This window comes from Plodia interpunctella, chromosome 16, assembly GCF_027563975.2.
Source record: "Plodia interpunctella isolate USDA-ARS_2022_Savannah chromosome 16, ilPloInte3.2, whole genome shotgun sequence".
NCBI lineage: Eukaryota > Metazoa > Arthropoda > Insecta > Lepidoptera > Pyralidae > Plodia > Plodia interpunctella.
In genome coordinates, this window is record NC_071309.1 from 4140318 (window position 1) to 4168046 (window position 27729).

The following is a 27729-nucleotide window of genomic DNA, read 5'->3' on the forward strand; positions in this document are numbered from 1 at the left end:
ACCTCTTAGATGTTCAAAAAACTTGTTTATTTCGAAAATATAGAAATGTTGCCGAATACGAATTACTTCGAATATTTTATACTCTTTTCCAAAGTAAGAGAATGAATATCCGTTTGCAGACAAATAATCGTGGAATAAGTAAAAGGTTTATATCGGAACAGGTCCTAATTATCTTCGTATTCAAAGCCTCGCAAATAACTTTGAACATTCAGGCTTGAGATTGTACCAGACTTCATAAAAACCGTGAAAAATCATTTCGCCTCGCTCTACTTACCGCGAGATCTTATCATCTATCTCACTCAATCGCTAACGCGAACAAAGTAAAAGACTACACGTAATTGATTAATTTGCATATGCAACATTACAGGAGCCATGCTATTGATTGTATAACAATGAACTTGAATGCTTGTTTTGCATACTGAAGCTAAATTTTGTAGGTTTTTTTGATTGTAAAAGAACAATTGTTTTTGTGTTATACGGAAACAAAAAGTTGGGAAATTTCTATTCAATTTGTAATTGTAATATTTTTGTGAATATCCTTACAAAATGAAGTTCGCTTGCCGCGTCTGTGTGTATGTATGAACGCTATAAACTCAAAAACTACCGAACGGACTTTTGCATGTATTTCACTAATCAGATAGTGTGATTCTTTAGAAAGGTTTAGGTTAGGTGTATTTATTATGATTTTACTGAAAAAAATCTAAAAATAAGTTGGATGAATTAGTTTTTATGATAACTAAGATTTAAATTATCCAATTAGCATCGACAGAGTACGCCTAAGATATTGTTTTGTGGGCAATGCAGAATTTTATACAAAAATAGAGATTAAAAAAATGACATCATATGATGTACGACATATTAAAACGACGGCGTGTATATCTTAATTTATGTCCTGATTTCTCGATAACAGAACAGGTTTTAAAGGCCGTCTAAGGAGTAACGATGACCATTATTCATTAATAATAACATTTAACATTCCTACATGTAGGTAAATATATTATAGTTGAATTACTGGTCAAGTTTTTACCTTATATATAAACAATAAAATCCCGCAGTTTTTTTTTGAAATAGAAATAGAAATAGAAATTATTTATTTACATGAAACACGGTATAAAAAGGTGTTACAAATAAAAGATATAGACCAGCATGTCTCGCCGTTTCTCGGCATGTAAATTTTCACGATTAATGTCATCTTAATTTATCATGTTTCTACTTGTACCTTAATTACAATTACAATATTATACTAATTTACATTTAAACCAATAATAAGCCAATAATTTCCTTAAAATAAAACTATAAATTATGGACATCTCATGGTCCAGAATTCTTCCATGTCATAGAAACATTGGTCAAGTAACCATTTTCTCAATTGAGTTTTAAAATGTTTTTCTGGCAACTCTCTAATATCCTTTGGTAATTTGTTATACACCTTTACCGACATGACATAACAATTATTACCAAAAAGCGAAGTTCTACAAATTGGTATTACCAATCGAGTGGGATCTCTATGTGGAAATCTGCGGTTGGCTATATCACCGATTCTAGTAAAATAGTTCGAATGCGATCTAACGAAAGTTCCTACCTCGAGGATGTACATACAGGTAAGAGTCAGGATGCTGTGATTCTTAAATAATGGTCGACAAGACTCAAGAGGACCCTTCCCATACAATGCTCTTAAACATTTTTTTTGTGTAATAAATGCCCTTTTTATGTCTGTTGAATTTCCCCACAATAGAAGTCCATATCTTAATACTGACGCTACGTAACCGTGGTACGCTGTACGAGCAATGTTTTCATTAGAAATAGACCTTAATTTCCTTAGAGCAAATACAAATTTATTTAGTTTTTTACACACACTATCTATATGAGCCTTCCAATTACAATGGCTATCTAATGTGAGCCCAAGGAAAAGTGTACTAGTAGCCTCTGTCAAATGTTGGTTCTGGCAATTTATATTTAGAGTAGGTTTAACAGTCTGATAATTTAAAAATTGTATAAATGTCGTTTTTCCAATATTTACGTGCAGATTATTAGATTTCAACCATTTAGTTACCGCTTCAACAGTTACATTTATGGCAGTTTCGAATTTAACATCGTCGTCAGTATCAGCAATAATTATAGAAATGTCGTCAGCAAACAAAACACATTTATTTTTAGTTATTGAAATAATGTCATTTATATAAAGTAAAAATAGCAGTGGTCCCAATATACTTCCTTGTGGAACCCCGTATTTGTTTTCTTTGAAAATGGAACGGTGTGATTGCATTTCATTTTTTTTATTTATACGAGATATTTCCACGCATTGGGTTCTATTTGTCAAATAGCTTTTTATCCAGTCATTAACTAAACCCCTAATGCCATATCTTTCTAATTTTCCGACCAAATTTACATGATCGACAAAGTCGAAAGCCTTTGACATATCAAAAAACACTGTCACAACCGGTTTTTTATTATCAATATTTTGTGTGATAGTACTAATAAGAGAAAAGGCTGCCAGAGTGGTAGATTTGTTCTGTTGGAACCCATTTTGTTCTTCAATAATGATGTTGTGTTTATTGATAAATGAATTTATGCGCCTTAACATAGCTTTTTCAAATATTTTGGATAACACAGGAATCAAAGTAATAGGTCTATAATTATTGAGCTCTATTTTATTTCCCTTCTTAAAAAGCGGTTTTACTATAGAGATTTTCAATTTATTAGGAAATTTGCCATTTACAAATGATAAATTAATAAGATATGTCAAGACTTTTGCAATTAAACCAGCACATAATTTTAATATAAAAGTAGGAATATCATCATAACCCACTGCTTTGGTATTATTTAATGATTGAATTATTTTGATAACCTCGTCTTCGGTACAAGGTGTAAGATACAAACTATCGTTAATTTGCTGGTTGGTGTTGCAAGATGGTCTTTGTGGTTTTGCTTTCTGGTCAGTGTTAGTTATATTTATATAATAGTCATTGAATGTTTCCGCGATATGTCGTGGGTCAGTGATATTTATTCCGTTCGTATTTATTGATTCGATGTCATTATTGATATACACTTTGTCAGTTTTATTTTTTATAATATTCCAGGTTGCCTTGCATTTATTTTTGGCACTTTTAATAGTTTTTAAATTCAGGCACCGTTTGGAAGTATTCATGCATTTCCGTAGAATTTTATTGTAATTCATGTATATTAATTTATTTTCTTCCGTGTGATGCCTGTAGCAGTTAAATCGGAGTTGACGTTTATGTCTGCATGCTTTTCTGATACCTTTTGTTATCCATTTTGGTGACCCGGCGTTAGTATTAACTTTAATTTTTTGTAATGGAAAGCATAGATTAAAAAACATACAGAAGTTATCATGAAATTCATCAAATGCTTTATTTAAACAGGTTTCGCTCATAACTTCGGACCATGTTAGGGCTGAAAGACATTCTTGAAATTTTTGGACATTTTCTTTAGAGAAGTTACGTTGAATTTTATAATAGTATTTTCTTTCGTCTTCTGTCCGTATCTTAAACGTAAGAGTTTGGCCTGTATTGTGGTCTGAAAGGTAGAGGTTGTGAGTTTTTCCTACACCATCTTTGAAATTGCTAGCAATGAGATCAATACACCTTTTTTGTCTTGTTGGTTCTTTTATGTGTTGTACTAAATTATGATTAAGAAATATACCGCTCAACCTTTGAGAATCACTATTAGTTTCTAACATATTCACGTTAAAATCTCCAGCTATAATAATTTTTTTATTACAATGTGACTGTATTTGATGTAATAATGATTCAAGTTTTGTGAAAAATTCTGAAAGGTTTGAGTCTGGGGTTCTATAAACACAGATGATTACAACACCGAGCGATGTTATGTCCGCACCACAACATTCGAATACACTGTCTATCGAAGATTGCTTACATAGAGGAATTTCTTTAAAATTTAAATTTTTCCTTAAAAGTATACATACGCCCCCTCTCTTTATATCATCTCGTGAGTAAAAAGATGCAAGATTGAAATTTTTGAAATTAACATTATATTCCTCTCCAGATTTGATAAAGGTTTCCGAAAAACAAAGGATATCTAAGCGTAATTGATTATTAGAAAACTCCTCTTCATAAACTTCTAATATTTCCGTTTTATTAACCAAACCTGCTATATTTTGGTGTAAAAGGGTTATTTTATTAATTTGACTGGGAACGAAAAAATGTTCTACTTTGTTGATCATTTGATACAACATTCCCTATGTCATTCTTCGTATATGCATCGCTCTTGGTAGAATTGCTGTTTACTTTTTGAAAATAGAATGGTATCGTTCCTTTACGTGGCTTTTGCCGAGATATATCTTTATCCACTCGGTTGGTAGTACAACTGGTTTCGTGATAGTTTCTAGAGTTTCTAAATGTTAAATATTTTGAGTTGTATTCATACGAGTCAATTACAATATTAATTTTGTAACTCAAATCATACAAATATTTTTTATGGTTATAATATCTACTACAATAATGATCTAATTCTATGTATTTACTAGTGGGAAAATATTGACATACAGTTTTAATTAAATTATTTAAGGTACATTCATTTAAATGTCTGTTGTAGTTAATATTTATTACAATAGCATTAATATTTCGTTTTTGCAAATATTTTAATGTCGAAGACAGTTCTATTAAATAATTTGTTGGATTGTGGTCATTTTCGCCGACGCATATGATCACGTAGTCCTGTTGGCCAAGATTGTTTGTGTAACATGATTTCAGTATTTCTTCTGTACTTGCATTGGGTTTTATTTATTTGGTTTGTTATTTGTTAGTGACGAAATACCAATAGTATATATGTATAGTATGTATGTTTTAATCCACGTAACGGATTTTTATATAGGTTTCACTATTATATAGACATTTTACTCCCGAATGTTTATACATACATAAATAAAAAGAAACCGGCCAGGTATCGCTAGTTCCTACTATATAATTTAGAATTTGACGTGAAAAAGTGACTTTGAATGTTTTGTTTATCTTTTTTAAGATTTCCAAGTATCTAAGAATTGAATTCGCGAAACAATCAATTTCTGAAAAAATCTCATCATTGTTTTTTTTTTTTTAATTAATGAACGACCGACAATAATAATAAATAGACGCCATCTTCTTCTTAACCGATTCATTGCGATGCCTAATTTTGCAAACTTTTACTAATGGCGTTCAACAAAAACTATGTGACACGGCTGCCGGGTCAAGCGCCATACGATTACATGACACGCCTCCTGTGTCTTCAGCCATGTGGAAAAGAATACAGTATTTCAACCAGTTTTTACATGTTTTAGGCTTACATACTTTTAGTTGACATTCGAAATCTAACGCGAACATACAGAAACGTTGTTTCAAGTGATTATAAGTGGCATAACAAGTGTATTTTTGAAAATGGAAGGTAAGTGACATTTCTAATGAAGGTGTGCAAAACCTTTTGAACTTATTTTTAAGTCCTAATGGTTTGAATAGTTTTATAGGAATGTGGGCTTGACTAAATGAGGTTTTAAGTTAGTTCTGTAATTATTGTTTTGGTTTTGCTCACAAGAAATTTCAACTTATTTACACTACGTAATGATAAACTGTCAAGTTTGATTTAGTACTTAATAGGTATATATTTATTAAAAATACTAGCTTTTTTCCCGCAATTCGCCCGCGTTCAAATTAATACATTGTCTAAGCTTAAGTTGATTGTACTATTCCCGTTCAGAATTTCATCCAAATCAGTTCAGCCGTTTCAGCGTGATTGAGAACAAACATCCAAATTTTTCAAATAACACACTCTGCATCTTTTTCTTAGGATATTGCCATTTTTCTTTGGCAAGTTGGCAGGTAAATGTATTTTTCCTTCTGATAGAGACCGAGAAAGTTCTGTTCTATTTGGCATTGGCAGTAATTTCTCCATTATGTCCATTCTAAATTTGTACAAAGTTGTTTCATTTCCTTTGTTTCTTGCGTTAAAAAGCAAAAAGCCATTTACTAGACATATTTGTATTATATGTATAATAACTTTTTTGTACCAGCGCAGGGTCTTATGCTCACAGCAATAATAACTTAACATCTGATCATGTCGGTCTATTGCCCGCATGTATTTATTATATTTTATTTGTACGGCCGGTTTGTATTTGACGGTGCGTACACGGCGACTAGTAGTCGCTTTATATTGACTTGTGTGTTCCGAACTTATGAACAATATCTCCCGTTTATCTTGCCATTTGGTTACTACAATTTTTTTCCAGTTGTGTACTATACACGATTCTCCTGGTTTTAATTTTATATTTTTTACTACCGTTGGATTACCAATACGGTTTGCTCTTAAGGTACCAGTTACGTATGTATTTTTACACAATAACTCCTCAGATAACCCCACGCTGGTATAAAAGTTATCTAAATATAAGGAATGTCCCTTTTCAATATATTTTTTCATAAGAAGATGTACAACTTTTTTAATATGATTTTTACCGCCTACTTGTGTATCTTGAGACCCTGCGTACACGTGAATTTTTAAAATAATTCCGTTAGCGTCGGCTAAAATGTACAACTTGATGCCGTATCTATGGGCTTTACCTGTAATATATTGACGAAAACGAAGTCTTCCTTTCCATAAAATAAGAGATTCATCAATAGTTAATTCTCTCAATGGATAATATACCGAATCAATCGTGTCATTGAACAAATCAATTAACGACTTTATTTTAAATATACTTTGGGTTCTCTCATTATTTTGCACGTTTAAAGCTCTTAAAATTAAAAAAAATCTATCTCTCGACATAAATTGACGTACACATAGACGAAACAAATAATGAGTTGACCAATAGTCTGTTAGTCTATTTAGCTTAATTGTCCCCATCAGCAACAGTAGACCGAGAAAAGTTTTGAATTCGGCTACACTTACATCAGTCCATGCGAAAACGAGCGCGTGGAGTAGTCGCTGTTGCTTTTAGTTTGTTACCGTACTTATTAGTACACTCCAGAATTAAGTTTATAAAGTGAGAATTAAAGAATAAAAAGAAATAGTCCAAAGGACTTTTGACGTTTACATCATGTGGCGGCAACATACCACTTGTCCCTGTAAAGATTATATTGGACATATTTGTAGGATTACCCGGATACCACCCGGTCGTCTCTTCTGGAGAAGTATCTTCTTCCTCTTCGGCCTGTTGATTTTCGTAAGAATTGCTAATATTTGTTTCTTCGTTCGGATCTGCACTATTAAGTTCATCCAATGTGTCGTCGTTATTGCCGGTCAAAATCCCGTATAGTTCTTCGTCACCAATAAAATCTAAGCCTTCCATATCGTATAATGGCATAGTTTCTTGTGGAGACATCATTCTTCCTAATTCTACGGTTAAGGGATCTAATGCGGTTGGTGTACCGAATTGCGGCGAACTCCGAGCTTCCAAAGGGTCTATAGCGGATGATGGTCCAGGTGTTGGTGAACTTGGAAGAATCATATATGGATTCAAAGGATCCAGTGAAGTTAATGTACCGAATTGCGGCGAACTGCAAGCTTCCAAAGGATCTATAGCTGATGATGGTCCAGGTGTTGGTGAACTTGGAAGAATCATATACGGATTCAAAGGATCCAGAGAAGTTGATGTACCGAATTGCGGCGAACTGCAAGCTTCCAAAGGATTTATACCCGATGATGGTCCAGGTTTTGGCGAACTTGGCAGATTAATACTTGGATTCAAAGGATCCATGGCGGATGGCGGCTCCGAAGAGTTCGAAGAAGAATCGTCCATATTAGTTTATCTGCAAAAATAAATATTTGAATGAAATTTATGTACTTAAGGGTCATATTTCTAATATTAGTAAGAAATATAAAGTAGGACTTAAGACTTAAAGTTTTAATCCAAATCATTCTGTTTTAATCCAATAAAAAAAAAAAAATAATATTAAGTATATAACATATAACATTTAAGTTTTTACCTATGTTAATAAGAAGAATGTGATAAGTTAAAGTGATTTAGTTTATTTAGTTTATTTATGTTCGCGGCTAAGGGGTGGCCCAAGGGCCGCCGCACCTTAACCTATACTAGTGTTTTTAAGTAATTTAAAGTGAAAATACTTATTGAAATGTTAATGTCTTACATTTTCAGGTTCAGGAAACCATCAACAAAATTCTCTCGTTTTCTCGTTAGAAAATCTTATGAAAAAACTTATTCAAATTTTAGCCACTTATAAGGGTTTAAAATAGAGTTAGAATAGAATTTATGAACTAAATAAATTATAATAAACTATGATTATGACTATAACTGTTATGACAAACCCATTATGATATACTATTTTACAGCAAAACTCATTATTATAAACTAACATTATGCCTACACAAGCATTATAGCAATAAACTTTATGTGAATCAATTATTATGTTAGAAAAATTATGAGAAAGGCCTTATGACAAACCATATTATGATAAATTTAATCATGAGAACAAACAGGATCCCTCCATTGGATACATAGATAGGTACTCTTTTGAACAAAGTTTACTCTGTTCAAAAGAGTACCTACCTTATACGAGGGCTGCTATTTATGTATCCGGAATAACAAAATTAAACAAACATATATTATTACATATGGTTTTATTGTTTCTCGAAGTATTCTCCGCGATGATCTATGCACTTCTGCATACGATGAAACCAATTTTCAAAGCACTTTTTCCATTCTGATTGAGGTATGTCCAAAACGTGTGTTTTGAACGCATCAACGGCCTCTTCGCGGCTCGAAAAACGTTGACCACGTAATTTATTTTTAATGTTTGGAAATAAATAAAAATCATTGGGTGCCAGGTCGGGGCTGTACGGCGGATGACCCGTCAATTCAATCTTTTGACCCTCCAAAAAATTATTTGTTTCAGCCGACTTGTGGCAGCTAGCATTGTCGTGATGAAGTATGATTCTGCGTTGTGGGTTGTTCTTTCGTATTTTTTCAAAGACTTCTGGCAAACAAATGGTGGTGTACCATTCAGAATTAACCGTCCTACTATTCTCTAGTGGCACTGTAGCTACATGTCCGTTGATACCAAAAAAACAAGCGACCATTTGCTTTAAAGTGCTTCTCGCACGAACAACTTTTGTTGGATTCGGTTCATCTTGAAAGACCCACACCGTTGACTGCTGTTTAGTTTCAGGGTCATAAGCATAGATCCAGGTTTCGTCACCTGTGTAGATATTATAAACAGCTTTTGACGTGCCACGGTTGTATTTTTTTATCATTTTCTTACACCAGTCGACACGAGCCTGTTTTTGATCTACGCTCAAGTTGTGCGGAATCCAACGCGAACAAATTTTTTTAACAATTAAATGTTCGTGTAATATCGCGTGTATACTCGTCATACTAATGCCCAGAGACGCCTCTATCTCGTGGTATGTAACATGACGATCTTGCATTACTAATTGTCGCACAGCATCAATATTTTGTTGTACCACTACCGATTTAGGACGACCCTCCTTAATTTCATCCGTGAGCATAGACCGTCCACGTTGAAATTCCTTAAACCAATAATACACAGTGGTTTTCGATGGTGCTTCATCTCCAAAAGTTAAAATCAGTTGTTCGATGCACTGTTTTTGAGTTAATCCACGCCGAAAATCATAATAAATCATCGCGCGAAAATGTTCACGAGTTAAATCCATGGCAATGAAGACAAGCTATTTTCAAAATTGGCGCCAATTGAAAAAAACAAATGACAGGGACATGAAAAATATTTATTCTCTAGCCGAAGAGTTCTATTTTCAAATGTTGTAATTACTTTTTAAATATTCTAGAATTATTGGCTAGTTCCGGATACATAAATAGCAGCCCTCGTAGTGTGCTCTTATAGGAGTTCAAAAGAGTACCAATAAGAGTAACTTACCCAATAAGTTACCATGAAGTTTACGGCAAGCAGAGATTTATGTACACAGGCTGAGTCGTCACATTGGCAGATCACGGAGTCCAGTTATACAAGCAGCAGTCGTTTTTTTACGAAGATCAGAGCACAGTAACACAGTCCTCACAACACAAATGTCGAAAGCCCAGATATACGATCTCAATGTCATCGATACGCACGCAGATCTGATCACCAAGGATAGCAAAACAGAACTAATTCACAAAAGATAAGAAAACATTCACCTTCGAATTTTTTAGGACCTTTTTCTTATCTGTCCACGCAAAAATGGACCATATTGTACAAAACGTACTGGTCATTTTACATTGTTGGTACTTCGTAGGGACATGCAACTTGTTATCTCTCCGGCAGGGATCCTCCATTGTTTAGGACATGAAGTGTCGTGTGCAATAAGACTCATATTAGCCATATTGAACCGCACGTGGTATTTTTCCATAACTAATAGGCTACATGACAGGAGTAGAGTTTTGGAAATAATGTTTCATAATACATAAATTTTTACCTAACCGAAACTAATAATCACACTTTTAATTTTGTAACTACTAGCTGCTCGCCCCGGCTTCGCCCGAGGTACATACATTTTCTCGCCGTAAAAACCATCCTTGAGCTACGAAGAATATTAAAAAAAAAGAATTGGCCAAATTGGTCCAGGCGTTCTTGAGTTATGCGCTTACCAACACATTTAGCGATTTATTTTTATATTAAAGATTATTTGAAGTTAGTTGGGCAAGTCCATTTTAAAACTATAGAAAAAGCAAAAAATTGTATTATCATAAGGTAACTTATTAAAATCAAAGCAACTTTTATTATGAGGCCTATACCATAAACACAATATTTTACATAGTTATCATATAAAGTTCACGCACGTGTCCTACGAAATACATATTATTTAGAAGTGACGTCACACCTAGGTAGCCTTCTCTATGGAACGTTTTGGACTCGCCAAAAAAGTGTGACTTTATGTCAAAGAGTTCTTCAGTAATCATGGTATTTCTTTTACTAGTGGGCTTATTTTTAGAGGTGTTTCCATATTTAAACAAAACAAAATTGAGTCATGTAGCCTAGGTATTATTAAATTGCAATTTTAAGCATCTGAAAAGGTTGGTTACACCTGCTTTTAATAAAATCATACAATTACCAGAAACGAAGGCTACGACCTTGATTTAGATGAAAAATAGCGACAATTTTGTTCTGGGTAGATCTCCCTAAAACCTAATTTGAAGGAGTTATCATCGATTTAAAAATGACACGGCTCCCGCGCCCTACGCCACACGTAAAAGAAAGTAATGGCACGGCAGGCGTGCCATCCGCAATGAATCGGTTAATAGTCGCATTCCACATGGCTGAAGGTCGTTGTCATTACGCACACAATAACTTTATTGGCATTAATGGAGTGGTTTGCCATTGCCTTCTCCATTTCACACACAAGTTAATAAGAATCAACCAGTGTGCAGGTTTCCTCACGATGTTTTCCTTAACCGGAAGCGATGAAAACTACTATATTCAGTCAGATATTAGTCAGATTGGTATACAAACTCATGTGGCATGAGTAGGATTCGAACCTGGGACGTTTCAATCGACAGGCGATCGTCTTAACACCACCGCTTCTAAATAAATAAATTGATTTTTTGTCACATACAGCATCATACTTAGAGCAATCGTACGTTATATAATCTAGTACTATGAGCGCCACATGGTCACATCCTGTCGCCATAAGGTATTTACACATTATCATTGAAAAGCCGTCATGTAACGGTTCTCAACAACATTTCGTAGTATGTTCATAGTGTGACCGGCGCCAACTTAGGAAAAACAATTATCGAACTGAGAGCAGTTAAGGCTAGCTGTCCTAGGTTTGTACTTAGAGTGAGTTACACCAGTCAACTTTAACGTTGACTTTCACTTGCGCATCGTTGACGTTTGGACAAAATTGCGTTTTTCTGCCCAGGTTAAAGTTAACTGTAATTTGATAATATACTATACCATTAGTGTAAAATATTAGACTTATCAGTTTATAAAATGAATAATTTTACTTCTACCTCACTCTCATTCTCGCGTGTTCCCAGTTACTTTTGGGGCTGGCAACCCTTTTTGGGAATGCTGTTTCTTCCTATCAGCTGCTGTGGTCATATCCCTTAGTCACCTCGTGCGACATCCATACGAGGATGTCGAGTGGTTCTATTCTAAAGCCACAAAGTAAGAGACCACAAGTGCCTTTTCTTTTATTTTCTTCATTTTATTTTATTACTTTAGAAGAATCTGCCAAACAGATATACAAACAAAACTGTGGCGTGTAGTTCTGCCCTAGAAAAATACCACTCCATATCCTCCCTTGAATATCGTACAAGGCGGCTAAGAACACACAGCTTAGGTAGCAACAATAGCATTCACAAGAAGGGTTGACAACACACAGGCAGGCGGCCAGTCGTAAAATGAAAATCGAATCTTAAAAATTTTAAGGTTTTTTTTTACGCTTACCCGTGCTGAGATCTGGCAATCGGAAACATGTAAAAATGAGAGAGATAACGAACAACTATTCGTCACTTGTGAAAATACTTGCATTTGCAAAGTTACATTAACAGTCCTTAAGAATAGCCCTAGGAGTGACCACGCTACCAGATCGCTATGGCAACCAAGGACCACACACAGCCGCACCAATAAACTACATGGCTTGTATGCAAATTAGTCCCTTCGGTTTTACATGAATATTTTACGAGATTTGTTTTATTCCTGAATCAATTTGATTGAAGAAATATCTATATGTAGGAATGCGCAGTTTTTATTGACAAGAGGAATTAGTGCGTTGCGCAACAGACCGTTTTTTATTATCATATACTACTTACATAATATTTTGTTTAATGGCCATGAAATCCTACTGTTTAAGACTAAACCAGCACACATGCACAATTTACATATTTTTTTTAAATTACTGTAAAATTTATTGGTGATTAGAGGTCTGCCCCGGCTTCGCTAGGATAAAATCATAATAAAAAAGTTGACTATATCACTCCAGAATGTTTCGTCGATCTTTATGTTCAATTTCATCAAAATCGGCCCAGTAGTTTTTTGTGTTAATTACAAACAAGAAACATAAAAATATAAATCTTTTCTCTTTATAATATTAGTATTGAATACTGAAAAAGTGGTGCAACAAAATAACAAAATATATAAAATTAAATATTTTTTCTTTTTTAATTTTCTATTAGCTACTTATCCCACTGATCCACTATGGACTGTACTATTGTTGCATGTCATCAAATCGTAACGTTATATGAATACGCGGTCTATTTTTTCTCCTACCAACGACGACCCTTTATATAGTAAAGTTATTTGACCCAATTTTTTATTTGAAGATTGATATTTCTATTACTCAGAAGTTTTATATAATACTGACTACGCGCTCTGAATGACTGAATTTCGGGATAAAAGTACCATATGTGTTATTCCAGGTTACATTCAAGTCAATATTTTTGTAGGTTTGTATTTTTAATAATATGTATTATATATTGAAACTGTCCGATTTTTGATGACCACTCATCATATGAGAGCAAGTCTCCATTTATAGTCAAGAATCATAATTAAGTTGTTATATGTGGGATGATATCTATGCTTTCGGCTGATTGTGATAAATGAGGTAAAGATATCTATCTAATATATCATTACTTACCAGCAGTTGTCAGAGGCGAAAGCTTATATCACTCTCCAGATCTCCAACTATGTCTACATCAAAAATCACATTTTATCCGATGTTCCGTTTCGACGTGAAAGAAGGAGAAACTGATACATTATTATGATAATGGTATGTTATTATGATTACGGCTTTACCTATATAAAATAGATCAACTAAGAGACAATGAGTATATGTTCTTTAACAAACGACAAAATTGCGAATATAATTTGATTGAGAGCCCGTTGAAATAAAAAGCTAGATAATTTTACAAAATTACCTAAATGTAAAAAACTAAAAGTTATCCCCAATATCTTAAATAGGATACAATGTTGTGACTTGGTTCAAAAAGTTCTTCTACAGTTTTAATAAATATACTTTATTTATTAGGTCCTTACATGTGAAATTGGCGTTTTGTTGTACTGGCAACTTTAATCACAAAATTCTCCTCTTTGGTTAGGAATTCCAAATTCAAATTTATACAGCTATTTACACATGTATTTGTGTTTCGTTAACCGTCATTAATTTGTTTTTTTTCCTTCTGATTTTTCTGTTTCAAAATGGCGTCACTCAGTTTACGTTATTTACGAGTCCGAGTTCGATAGATAAACATCCAAGACCCGGGCCAATCAGAAAAACCGACCGGGGATCGAACCCGGGACCTCTCGGTTCAGTGGCAAACACTTTACCACTGCGCCACCGAGGTCGTCTGTGTAGACTGGTAACTCTGTAACTGGTAGGAATGTATGTGTAGGTAGATTGGTATTTGACACTATCACTATATGAGTCTCATAACAACTTTGCGCTGTATTTTTAAAGGCCGATGATATTAAAGATACAAAACAGTTCACTCCCACGACTAAACTGTAGGAATTTGAACTTCAAATAAAATAAAATAATTTACTTAAACAAAAGAAAATAACTTTATTTATTTGTAGGAAAATAAACTTTAGGAAAAGGGTAAAAGTATATTATTTTTAGAAAAATCTTCTTGATGCAAACATCTATTTTAGTAACACACAATCTTCTGACCATATTATGGATGACAACTAACTGTCAATTTACCTAAGCGACTTGCATCATTAAAATGGAATATCTAACCTGTTTCGGTTGAATACTGCATCACATTATGGCCTTACAATGGCAACCTTGTACCAAAGTTGCATGTTCCCATAGATAGATGCTTCTATTTTTATTACTTAAGTATATAAGAACTATCAATATAAAATCGATGATCATGCAGTGTTCATTCAGTGCACGTACGCGCCCCGTTTCGCCGCACATGAGTAAATAAAATGACAAGTATTTATCAACAACATAATATGTATGATGTGTGTTCTCATTGCTGCGCCGTCGGCGATTTTCCAACGATGCCTTTTATGGTCTGAGAATGATTTATAAGTCGACTCTGCTGTAATCTAAACTTAAGGTGATGTTAGACATATTTCAAGTCTTTAAATTCTCTTGAAAGACTTTTACGAGAATTTTAAGACGCGTGTATTAAAAAAAAAAACAAAAAATATAAACATAAATATAATAATTTCCTATTTTCAAAAGACCCGATTTAACTATCTCAAATCGTATATTAATTTATAGAGGTATACATCCGAAGTTAAGTGATAAATCCTAAATCTTATCAGAAAATCGTAAACGTAAGAATAAGTTTTCAGACCACGTATTTTTAAAACAATCTTCACCAGGGGTCTTCACTCCTGTGGAGATTTTGGGTTAAAACCTTATGTTTTATTACAGGTTATATTTTACCCAAATTTCCAATACGATTAGTAAATTTTGAGTGAAAGAGTAACATACATAAATACATATATACATACACAAATGCTCACAAACTCGCATTTATAATACTATGTATAACTGATTCCAATTATTACTCCCCTTATTCCCTGACCTGCCTTTGACCCTTGATCGCCGTAGCCCTATTTTAATTAGCAACGTCTAAAATGTACCAGCGTGTGAACCCGCTTTAACTAAACTTAGCAGAAATAAACAGGAGACGCCGCGCAGTCGCCACCTAATGTGATAATATAGTGTTTTCATTATATCTATATGACTATGTGACCGTCTGTCGGCGCGACTGCCGGAGACTGACTTGGCATGACATAGTGTTTAAAATTACAAGAGTAATGAAACTTTTTGATCAGTTTTATCATTAAGTGCGATATAACAAAGGTTCTAGAAATGTTCCAATTTTATAGGGAAATAAATAAAAAAATAGCGAAATTTATTCCGTTTTTTTTTTCAATTTACAATATGTTGCAATTAGAACAGTCGACTTGATGAGGAAAAAGAATAATTTGATAGTTCAAAATAAATATATAAATTCAACACAAAATCATATATTACCTACATATTATATTAATTTTCGCTTCGCAGAAGAAGCTTCCATGGAAACTTTAATTTTGGTTGTCATTTTTTTAAACACAGCCGAAGTTAACACAACCAATAAATCAAAACATTTCAATGTAAATTTGTCTGTAACTAGACAGATCATAGCGGTAGGCGAATATATACCTAGTGTTGAGTGACAAAACATTAATGTATTATTCATATCATATCTATTGCATAATAATAGGTTGTCTCGGAAATATTAGTGGCGCCACCAAGCTAAGCTGATTTTGTATGTTTAAATAAAAAAATATGGTTGTCAATTTTTTTTACACATTTTTCGTATAATAAAACACTAAATTACCTTTAACCTTCTACGGATTATAATATCAAGAAATTCAATTCATATTCAAAGGGATATTTGAGTATAAATGCGAATTCAGCCAAAAACAGGCGTAGTTAAGTGCATAGGATAAGCACTAAATAAATGGCTACCACGACTGTCAATCAATCAGTGTCAATCGGCTGATGTATTCAAATCCAGTTATTAAGGATTTATAAGTACTTTGTTATGTATATAAATGCTTGGATTTCACATGGCAAATACATTTATTTATATAGCTGTTGGCCGTAACTCAGCGACAGCCTCGGCTCTATATAATCTATCCCAAATTTCACAAAATTGGCCTAGCGGTTTAGCTGTGAAAGCGTGACATACAGACTTTCGTATTTATATTGTTAGTGTGGAAATATGGAATAATCTAATTTTTATTGATATTTGTAGGTGCCCAATAAACAAATCCATTATGTAAACAATATGACTTGAATTTGGGTCCGGTCGTTAGGCACAAATTTTTACGCGCTTTTTGTGTCGTGCCCCAGGTTTCGGGTAGAAGGCCCACGCATTATACAATAATAATAATATTATAAATGCGAATGTAATGATGTCATTAAGTTTAAGGCTGTTTAAAATTAGAAAAAAGTGTTAAAATTCCGTAAAAGTTAAAATCCTAATTCCGAAAAGTTAAAATTCCGTAAAAAAAATCAGTCCCAATACAACAATGACGTTCAAGAAACACCAAAACATAGAATTAATAATGGATTAACCACATTCTCCTTGTGATATTATAATGGTACATTTTGCGCGGTCAATCACCACAGCAGCGAGGGTTGGCGACCGATGGTCATTATTTGACTGGGTGCAATGCCTTTCATGATCTAACGTATAGAATTTTAAACTTCTCCAACCATCGTTTACACTTTTATAGCATCTATCCCAAGAATAACAAATGCAAGGAAACTCGTTAGTAGCGCTTCGTGTATCAACTAGTGGATATTCACCATATTTTTTATTGGTTTGTTGACGCTAAAGGCATAATGGCGTTGGTCGTGGTTGCCGTATTATTCAATGCTTCTGGTGTTCTGTGTAATAAAGATCTTTGAACATGGTGTTTCAAGTTAGGCGTTTCGCAAGCCACATTTTTAGAGACGAAAGTAATGATTATCAGAGTTTATGATATATATTTTTTTTTAAATAATCGCGCTACACAATATTTTAATATTGAAGTAGATTTTTCTGGACTGTTTTATACTTGATTTTTTCTATATTAAATTAAATCTAAATTTTTAAAGCATCCGTAGTCACATATAATTAAATACATGGCTTTATAATGAAATACTTGAAAATATTATATAATATATTCGACGACCTCAGTGGCGCAGTGGTAAAGTTCTTGCCACTGAACCGAGAGGTCCCGGTTCGATCCCCGGTCGGGTCATGATGGGAAATGGTCTTTTTCCGATTGGCCCGGGTCTTGGATGTTTATCTATATTATGTATTTGTTATAAAATATAGTATCGTTGAGTTAGTATCCCATAACACAAGTCTTAACTTACATTGGGGCTAGCTCAATCTGTCTGATTTGTCCTAATATAAATAAAACTAATATAAATAAATTATATAATAATATTTGTTTGAAATAATCCTGCGTAATTATTAATCTATGGAGGAATTATTAAACACAATTGCTTTACATCATGCACATATACCTGTAAAGAACCCTATAGAGGAAACAGTGTTTTAACTATAATTCAGTAAAAAAGTAGTGCTACTTAAATTCAAATTTCAAATGGCTAGTACTGACTCACTAGCGCCACCTATCTTGATAACCACTTCACGTAATAACTCAACCTGATAAGGTCAAACCTATGAAAATGACGTCATCACAAAACCATTTCACTGAATATAAAGGCCATTTTCATTATTCACGAGTGACGCAAAATGACGCTATGAATCAGCTATAAATGACCTAGGTCATTTCCACAAAGGGTTTTTGTAAGCCGTGTGTAGCCTTGCAGGAAATGACACTGATGTGATTTATTTATTTATTTAATAGCATACAAAACAGATTACAATCATGATTATATTATACATGAAAATATAGATTAAGGAGCTGATCTAGTATTGCGCTGTAATCATTGGATATATATGTGGCGTTGGCTTCTGATAGCAAGAAGTTATGACATGAACGCGGCGGGCGATTCCTTGGGGAGGAACGATAGAAAGTTTTTAGGTTTTGTTAGGGTGTAAATTAGTACACGGGAAGGGCTTCCCATCTTTGATGAAATATGATATTGTAATCTGAAAGATAACCTACTGTTAGATAAATCTGCCTAAAGTTATTTGCAAATTTTCCCTTTACGAAACTTCTGTAACAACATTTTTAACGCTGTCTAATCTATTCGATGTCTACTAGACTGTAACATACTTTATCAGCAAGTGGTGAAGTAGGCCCTAAATGGAAGTGCATATTTTATTTGGCTATAAACATAATATAACGTCTAGCGTTAATTTCTTGAGCCGTATCACGTCGGGACCAACTAACCGTTCCTTCCTAAGTATAATGGCTTCCCCATTTCGCACGTTCTTTTTCATCGTCATTTATCCAGACTATTGTAATATGCGTATTCTTTTTTAGCGAAGTCAAGTCAGAAGTATTTGTAATTTGCCTCATCAGTCAGAACTGAAAATGGCATGACTAGATATTTGTTGCCTACGTAATTTGTCGGACTGCTACACTGGAGGGCGCGGGTTCGATCCCCAGTCAGGTCAACATGGAAAATGATCTTTTTCATTTATATATTATATGGTATCCTTGAGTTAGTATCCCATAACACAAGTTTCGAACTTACTTTGGGGCTAACTCAATGTTATATAAAAATAAGAACACTTGAGATCATCTCATCGTAAGCTTACATTTTTAGGAGACGGACAATAATATAATTCGCCTTGAGTAACAGTAACTCCATTCAAGCGTTATCCATTTAATTCCCCAGCTAAATACAGAATGTCTTGTCTTTCTGACTGATAGGGTGAAGTCGTGTACGTCGCGAAGCATTCGCGTGATCACTGGGGCGAAGGTTACGCTACGGTACGATTTACCCGACGCCCTAACTGGCGACGATATACAGCCCTATGCAGTGCGAGTACGAGAGATAACGGCGATGACATTATAGGCAACAAGTAAAAATCGACTAACTTTTAAAATTCCCTTATCGCGTCTCGCTGTAATAATTTGCCGCGTTTGTCCCTCACCTAAGACAAGGGTTTACGAGAAGATTTTATCAGTGACGTGAATATTGAAACTGGCGCTTTATAATATGTATAATATTTTATCATTAAAATTAACTATATAACTATAGCTGGTATCTGTGTCTTTTGTAGAAGTGTCATGGTGAATGTCTATAAGGTTAATAGCAAGATATGCGCCATTTCTTGATTGATTCATCACTACATACAAAGTCGCTTCCCGCTGTCTGTCCCTATGTATGCTCAGATCTTTAAAAGTACACAATGGATGTATATTTTGATTCACTTTTGATTCATATTTTATAAGTTCAGACGAAAATCGAAATTTGTAGTAGTTAGTATATGTTATAGATAGTATAAAACTTAATTTAATGATATGTTGATGTCACATGATAATATGAAATGACACGTGTAACCGGATTGTTAAAATTCAATATGAATCAAGTTCGTCTGTCTGTATTGATCGCTTAGCGTGTCATGTGTACAAGGACAATGTCAATCATTATTGGTTTTCGAATGAAAACTGTAACACATCATACGTTTCTAGAAACAGGCTAGTAGGGCATTTAGTAATTGACGTTATTTAAATGCTAAACCTTGGCCTAATATTTAACTGAAACTTTTAAATATTTAACTGAAATAAATCAATTACTAAATGCGTGATGGCATCACCTTAAATGGCTTCTACTTACTTTGGCTATACTCGTATATATTTTTTATGAATCTAGCTCGACCCAAAACTTTGCTTTCGTGGGGATTGAGATTGTTGTTATTGATTCTCTTTATACTTAATTTTGTCGAAATCCGTCTAGTACATTTTTTCTGATAGAGTTAACAATCTACACAAATCCTGACTTTCAAAATTATAATATTTATTTATTAGCAATCCTACAGGAGTAAAATCTCGGAAAGAGTAATAAAACAAATGTATTTTAAACTCATTTAAAACGCTAACTGTTTATTCAAAAAATTCGCGGTATAGCACTTGGTTTTTTATAAATTTTCCCTTCTGTCGTTATAGTTTAGTATTATCCTAATAATGAATTCAAACTCAAGTTTATACTAATCTAAAACCGGGACCGGCCGCTATTTACTTATGAATAAGTTATTTACATCTTGGGATGAAAATACTTAAATAAAATTTAAGTTAATTTATTAATAATATATCGATGCATTTTAATTCAAAGTGCTTAGTTCAACTCTTTGTACATAACTATTTTAAAATGAAAAATCAACCGACAATAACCCTTTCTTCTCTCAAAGCAGCATTTGATACAAAATAATGAATGAAATAAATCAAACTGTGTCGTTATCAGTTCATAAATCTATGCAATCAGTGGCCAGCCAGTTGCCTTTCTTTAAATGAGTCAACTAACCATTTTCCTTCAACAAAACAATTGGACATGAATAATGGAAATGTACGCCTAAAATCGTGGTCAGTTTCGTGAAATTGAACCTTAGATCGTTATAAATAAAGCCCTAGAGGTCTAAATTTATTATCAAGAGTACATTCCGACCTAGATCTTAGTAACTTTGATATTATTAGCCTAGTTGACCGGTCTGTACGCAAAAATCAAGCTTAGGGTGAGTTGCACTAGTCAACTTTGACGTTGACTTTGACTTGCGCGCCACCGCTGAGTTGTAGACAAAATGGTGTACTTTGCGTTTTTCTCCGCAGGTTAATATTAACGTCAAAGTTGAATGGTGCAACCCACTTTTAGCCGACTGCTATCGACAAATCTTTATTACGTGAAGTCACGTTGTCCAACTAACACAAACAAATGTGGGGCATTGATAAATTGTTAACCAAAATAGGACACTGAACTGATTTTGTTAAAAATAAACTATAATATATTGTACTTTGTACATAATTGTACAGGGTATTTTTTTACACTCCACCAATTTTGTGACCTGGTACGGATGATGAAATTAAATCGATATATCTAAAGATATCGATGTCAAAATATGACAAAGTAATACAAATTGGGTCATCAGCTGAGCGAAATTAGTATGGAAAGTCGAAACTTTTCGTTCTTATTTGACTGATAATTTGATTTGAAAGTTATTGTACTGATTATATTGCAAAAAATTGTATTATACAGTAAATAAAAAATAACTGTGTATGTAGTCTAATATATCGTATTATTTGTATTTCAGTTTATGTATATTTATGTTGCATCTACATAGCAATTTTTTGTATGATCCAAAGGTTGGATGTTAGATATATTTTTGAGTCCGCTTTGTACTTTAATAAATTGATTTTTTTGCATTAAATAAATTGCAAACTCAAACAGTCAAAATATCCATTTAACTAAATATTTTGACGAACGAAATAATATGTTTTTAATATTAGTTTAAAAATATAATATTTACCTAATATAATACCTACTTAGTTACTAGTTAATTTGTTTATTTCTAAACTCTTTATTGCACAACGAAAACATTTTTAAAAAAGCAGTAAAAAAAGAGACGACAAAGGCGGACTTATCCGTGCAAGGGATTTCTTCCAGTCAACAAAGTAGCAGTCGTAAGTATAGTTCTGGGGAAAATAGAATTGGATGAAATTACAAAGGGTCATTGAAATTGGTATCGTAAAATTTTGTGATTACCATAAAACACATTCCCAACTATTATAAGGGTTTAATTATTGTGCATAAATGGTCTAATTAAGGCTCTATTTCTAAATAGCTCAAGGGTCAGCGGTTGTCCGCTTTATCAGTGCAGCCTTATAGCCCATAAACACCCACATAGTGCAATTAAACAATTAATAGGTATCGGTTTGAATAATCTATAAGTTCTGTTATCATTTTTGTATTTATTTTTACATAAAAAACGAATATAGTTACAGAAAAAGTGGGAGACCAAGAAAAAAATATCAAACCTATTGTTAGAAAAGACATCAACGCGCTGCGCGTGCGCATGTAAAATACCACTTTTAAGAAAACCAGATACCTATGTTTTCAAATATTTATCCATATCGTTAGGCTGATGTAATTATTTTACATTGTGCTTGTAAAAAAGTAGAACCTAATTTTTTTTAACTTCGTATTGTAATCAAAATCTGTTGGTAATGTGAATACTTAATACTTACACTAGCCTTAATATAATTTATCCCGTTAATGACGTGTATTTTTAGTATATTTTTTATGGACATTACAATTTGTGTAAAAAAATGTTTTTGAAATCTAATAAATAAACTTTTGTAATTTATCCCACAGATATAAAGGAAGAAAAAAATAATGGTGTTGTCTGTATAATTGTCATAATTCGTACTTGGATTCATTCTTCAAATAAATGACTCAATTGCTTCACGTTCGCAATAAGACTAATGATTTATTCGAACCTACATAAATACCGTTAAGTTAAATCCTGCAAACTATCAACAGACATGTTGATTAAATTTTATAGGGGAATTAAATGGTTTACGAGATTTTGTCGACCTTTGACCACTTCATTGGCAGGAACTTTTTTGAGAAGATTATATTTAAACTATAACCGCCTGCTTTGTTCAGGACAATAGTAATCTATGTCATACCACAAAGCCCTCATATCTCCCAAAAAAAAGAGATCCGTTTTGTAGTAAAAGAAAACCAAATAAAGTACACTTTCATATTTATATATTTATTAAATAGAATAGTATGGATAAAGATAATATGGACATAAAACGCGTTTTTAACCAGACAACTTTTTACAGTAGATTTGGATGACAAACTGTTGCAAGCAATCAAAGAAAGCTAATGCCGCTACTCAACGACTTGCTCGCTCATCTGCCTATGTCGACATTTTTTATAATATTTTTATAGTGTTGGGCAATAGTAAGTGCTGTGAGTATCTTTTATAATAAATATATAGAATAAACCTGTAAAAAAGTATGTTTCTTTCAAGCAATATTCTTTAATTTATTAATTATTATTAGGTAAGTACCTATAATTATGACATAATTGAAAAGAGCATAAATAATAAAGTACACAGTGGCCAGTTATTCATATGATGAGCCGCCGCTTTATAATCATTATTACGAGTGTATAGTCTATGAACAGGTAGATAATTAATAAACTGCTATATAAATATGCATTTACAGTTTAGTATCGTCTATACATTTATGGTTGTTACTATTCCTACTTATCGTAGACGGATCGAAAACGGAATTTGATAAAATACTAAAAAACTTACAACATTACATTAGATGGAACTATATTAATAATCAAGTATTGATGTTCGAATCTCATATTAGTCCAACTTAAATTTTCTCGAAGCTTATACACACACAACCAAAGCCACATTGTGTTTACATTGTAATGAGAAATACAGATTGCACGTCAATATATCTTAAGTCTCGTTTATGGACACGTGGACATGAGACTATCAATTCACATATTTGCCATCCACTCACTACAGAAGAAAACAACGCATGATTTTGTGCTGCTATCACGTGCTTCGGTGCTTCACTCGTCACGTTAAAGCATTAACGAGGTCTAATTATTCTAAGTTTTGTGCTTGTATCAGAAATATTACAGTTTTGCGTAATATCTGCCGTAACATATTAAAGCCGCTATGTTGCTGTCAATTATGTCAGTATGATTATAAAAGCTATTTAGCCGTGCAGCCGTTTAGCTAACGAGTCTAGATAGACTACAGTATCTATGTTATAGCCTTTCGCAAGTTAATATATATTTTTAATTAATTTTTATATGTCTTAAGTAATGACATGTTACTTTTAATAAATTTGTTAGAAGAGACTTATTTAATGATACGGTACTAATAAATCAGTATGATTTATCGTATCCCCCGTAATTATATGGCAATATAAGGTCAAGATTCAAGTTAATTCAACTAAAGATGCCGAAGATCGTACGAATTTGACAGGAACAAGTGGAATGTAGTCCTTAGGCTCCGACGCTTGGCTAAAGTGGAAACCAAAGTAGAAAGTAGAAACCAAGAAAATGCTTAGATGAGAAGTAGAGACGAGAGTAGTGATAAAAATAAATTTAAGACATTCACACAAATATACTCGTATATGTTTTAAAAGAATTGTCTAGATATAAACTTCTTCTGGACGTGTCCACTCAGCGGGTGTTCTAAATAATGCCGCCATTGATACATCATTTTCATTGAAATGTATAACATTTATTACAAAACAAATTTATCTCTTGTGTACATACGCCAATCAGCATTTAAAATATATTTTCAATATCTTTTATAACACTTTTTAAATACACAAACTTACAAATAAAGTGGATACACTTTTGGCGTCTTTTGTGCCACTTTTAACATTTTTCAAGTTACAATTTATTTAGAAACTAGATGTTGCCCGGTGCTTCGCTCCCGTAGGAATTTTAAGATAAAATATATAGCCTATAGCAATCTTGGATAATGTACCTTTTTCATGGTGAAATAACTTTTGAAATCGGTTCGCTAGTTTCGGAGATTATACCCGCCTCAAACATACAAACTCACAAATTAACGCTTATCTCTTTATAAAAATAAGATGTGTTTCGGGTGGGTTTAAAAGATTGAAAAAAAAAACTATATACTATAATCACTATATGATTATCAAAAAGACGTCACGAGTAAAAATCACGATGACATCGGTTTAAAACGTGATGATAATTATAATCATTTACCAGAACGAATTTTTTTTAACTTAAGTCTACTATCGGCAACTAAGTAATCGTTTATCTAACCTATATATCCACAAATAGTACAGTATTATCCCAATAGGATATCATGACAAATAGCATCTAGGCCCCATCCGGCATCGACATAAGATCGTGCCACAACAGGGAATCTAAACGACGATCTGTAAGTACGTAAGTAAGTACTTATCACAACAATAGATGGCTTTTACGTAGGTTGACTACTAAACTGCGTGCACTGAGACATTCTCTTTGTGTTAAAAAATTGTTTTACTGTCAAGATATAAAATGAAACCAGCTTAGATACAAGTACAAATTTTGCAAAATTTGACCTGATCAAATCTTATTCCTTCTAAACTTTCTGAGTAATTATTATAAATGCGATAGTAAGTTGCCTATGATACCATTTCAAATTTTATCTTATACCGCACCGTTATAATATTTTTTAAATAGTATTTTTTAATAAGTGAAATATATGGATAAAGATGTGTGGGTATTTATGCCTGAAAAACTATTCCCGTGGGTAATTCACGTGGACGAGGCAACTGGAAAAACCTCGAATATGATAAGTTGTTAGAAAGTAATGAACTTAAATTATAATGAGACGAGCTTTTCCCCCACTTCGCTTGCGTGTAATGTCACCCCCCATTTTAGTCATTTGGGGGTTAATTTTTTTATTAAAGTAGCCTATGTTTGTACGGGAGTCTTTAACTACATGCATGCCAAAGTTCATTTAAATCGGTCCAGGGGTTTAGCCGTGAAAGGGACACAGACAAACAGATAGACAGACAGATTTTGATTTTAGGCATTTATAATATTATTATGTATATTTAGAACCTTATAATGGCTTCACAGTAACTCTTTTAAATTATCAAAAGTTCCTCTTTTAACCCAAAGTGACAAACTTTATGTTTGCTCGTGGATGGCTCCGTGGAAATCGGAATAATTCTAATACTGATATTGCGTAAAAATTACGCAAGACGATTCAATTACCACTGAGATATAGGATTAAGGTTATTAAAGCCTATCAAGGGATATGCTATGTCTCTTCTAAGAGGTAATAGGGCCAGCAAGTTGTAATTATGAAAGAATCTTGTTTTTCAATCTGCAAGTAAAGTACATAATTAATGTGATCCTTATATTAATACGCGGCGGTGGTGTAATGGTTAAAAGCCTGCCTGTGGATCAAAAGGTCCTATGCCAGGTTCGAATCCTACTTGTGCCACATGAGTTTGTATATCAATCTAACTCATGTGTAGTAATGATAAAAATAATATCCATGTAAAATTATAAAATGAGGTAAGCATAAATTTAACTACAATTAAAATATTTACAAAAAGTTTTGTTAATAAATAAACGCATCAATTTAAATTTATATTTTTTACCTATTTTGTACCTATCGCATTACATTCCAATTTAAAATCATACATAATTATTACGTTACCACATAATATAAATTACTTTCAAGTATCTGCATGCTTAAACTAAACTTAACCACAAACATTACGAAGGTTACCACATGCATAAAAGTTCCGAACGGAAACACGTCATTAACAGAAAAGCCAGACTTGAGAGCAACTTAAAACTTGAAATAACTTCAAATTGTAAACAAACATTACGTTAACGCGATAGGGCAAATTTAAGTTCCCATACATAAAAATAACTATAAAAATTCTGTAAAGAGATAGAGTACAAAAAATAATCGAGCGATATATTCGTGGTATTAAATCTTCTAGGCGCCAATATGAACTCAAACATGATTGTTTCATAACAACCAGCTTCTAAAATGGCCCTGCACAATAATACTAATACCCAATTAAGCAATTTCCAACGAGAGACAAAGAAAACCAGTTACAACTAAATCAGAGTACTTACTGTTATCACGCAACTATTACGAAAGCCAGTTATCAGTTGCAAAGAGGGCGCTCGCCTCCACACTTTCGCTCAGCCTCCAAATCTCCCTCTCACCCCACACACCCCTGGAGCACCGTCTATACAATACTAAACACAGTCACAGAGTCCACACAGTTTGAGGAACTAAGCGCGCGAGTGAGCGACGCGACCGTTTGCGTAGTGGGCCGGTGCCATACTAGTGGTTGGTGGCTTGGGTTCGCGGACACGAGAGAACCGGCCCAGGGCTACCGGCTTGAGGACTTGCCCGCCCGCTGGTCGAAGCCCTGGAGGTAATGGCGAAACTAAATGTATAGGTCAAATGCTTTACAGTTTAATAAGCGTCGTGTTTTTTGATCAAAATGCTATGGTTTGTTGTATAATCCAAAAGTTAGGTCATGTTGTGTAGACCTATAATAGATAGTTTCAATCAAGAAAAAATACGTTCATCGATTATTGTTGTTGTTTTTAATAGTTAATTGAAATGGAGTATTATTTTTATTGTAAACCTATTTAAAATCGATAACTTTAAAATTTTAATTGAATTCATCTTTAAGTTAGTGTAAATTTAACATATTTTTTGTTAGCATATTTAGATTTTATATCAATTATTTTAAGGTCTAAAAAAGTTTAATAAACATCTTTATATTTATTATCTTTATATTTAATCAATAACTACACAGTTTGAAGTACTTATATATTTCGTTCATTTCA

General features: G+C 33.3%; 1 protein-coding gene across 1 annotated transcript in view; it reads right to left on the reverse strand.

Moving 5' to 3' along the window:
* Cad86C (Cadherin 86C) overlaps positions 1-27216 on the reverse strand; it is a 126549-nt gene extending 99333 nt beyond the window's left edge. Inside the window, exon 1 of the mRNA XM_053756387.2 lies at positions 27001-27216. The gene's annotated coding sequence lies outside the window, so the exon portion shown is untranslated. The remainder of the gene's footprint in view (positions 1-27000) is intronic.
* Positions 27217-27729: the final 513 nt, after the last annotated feature.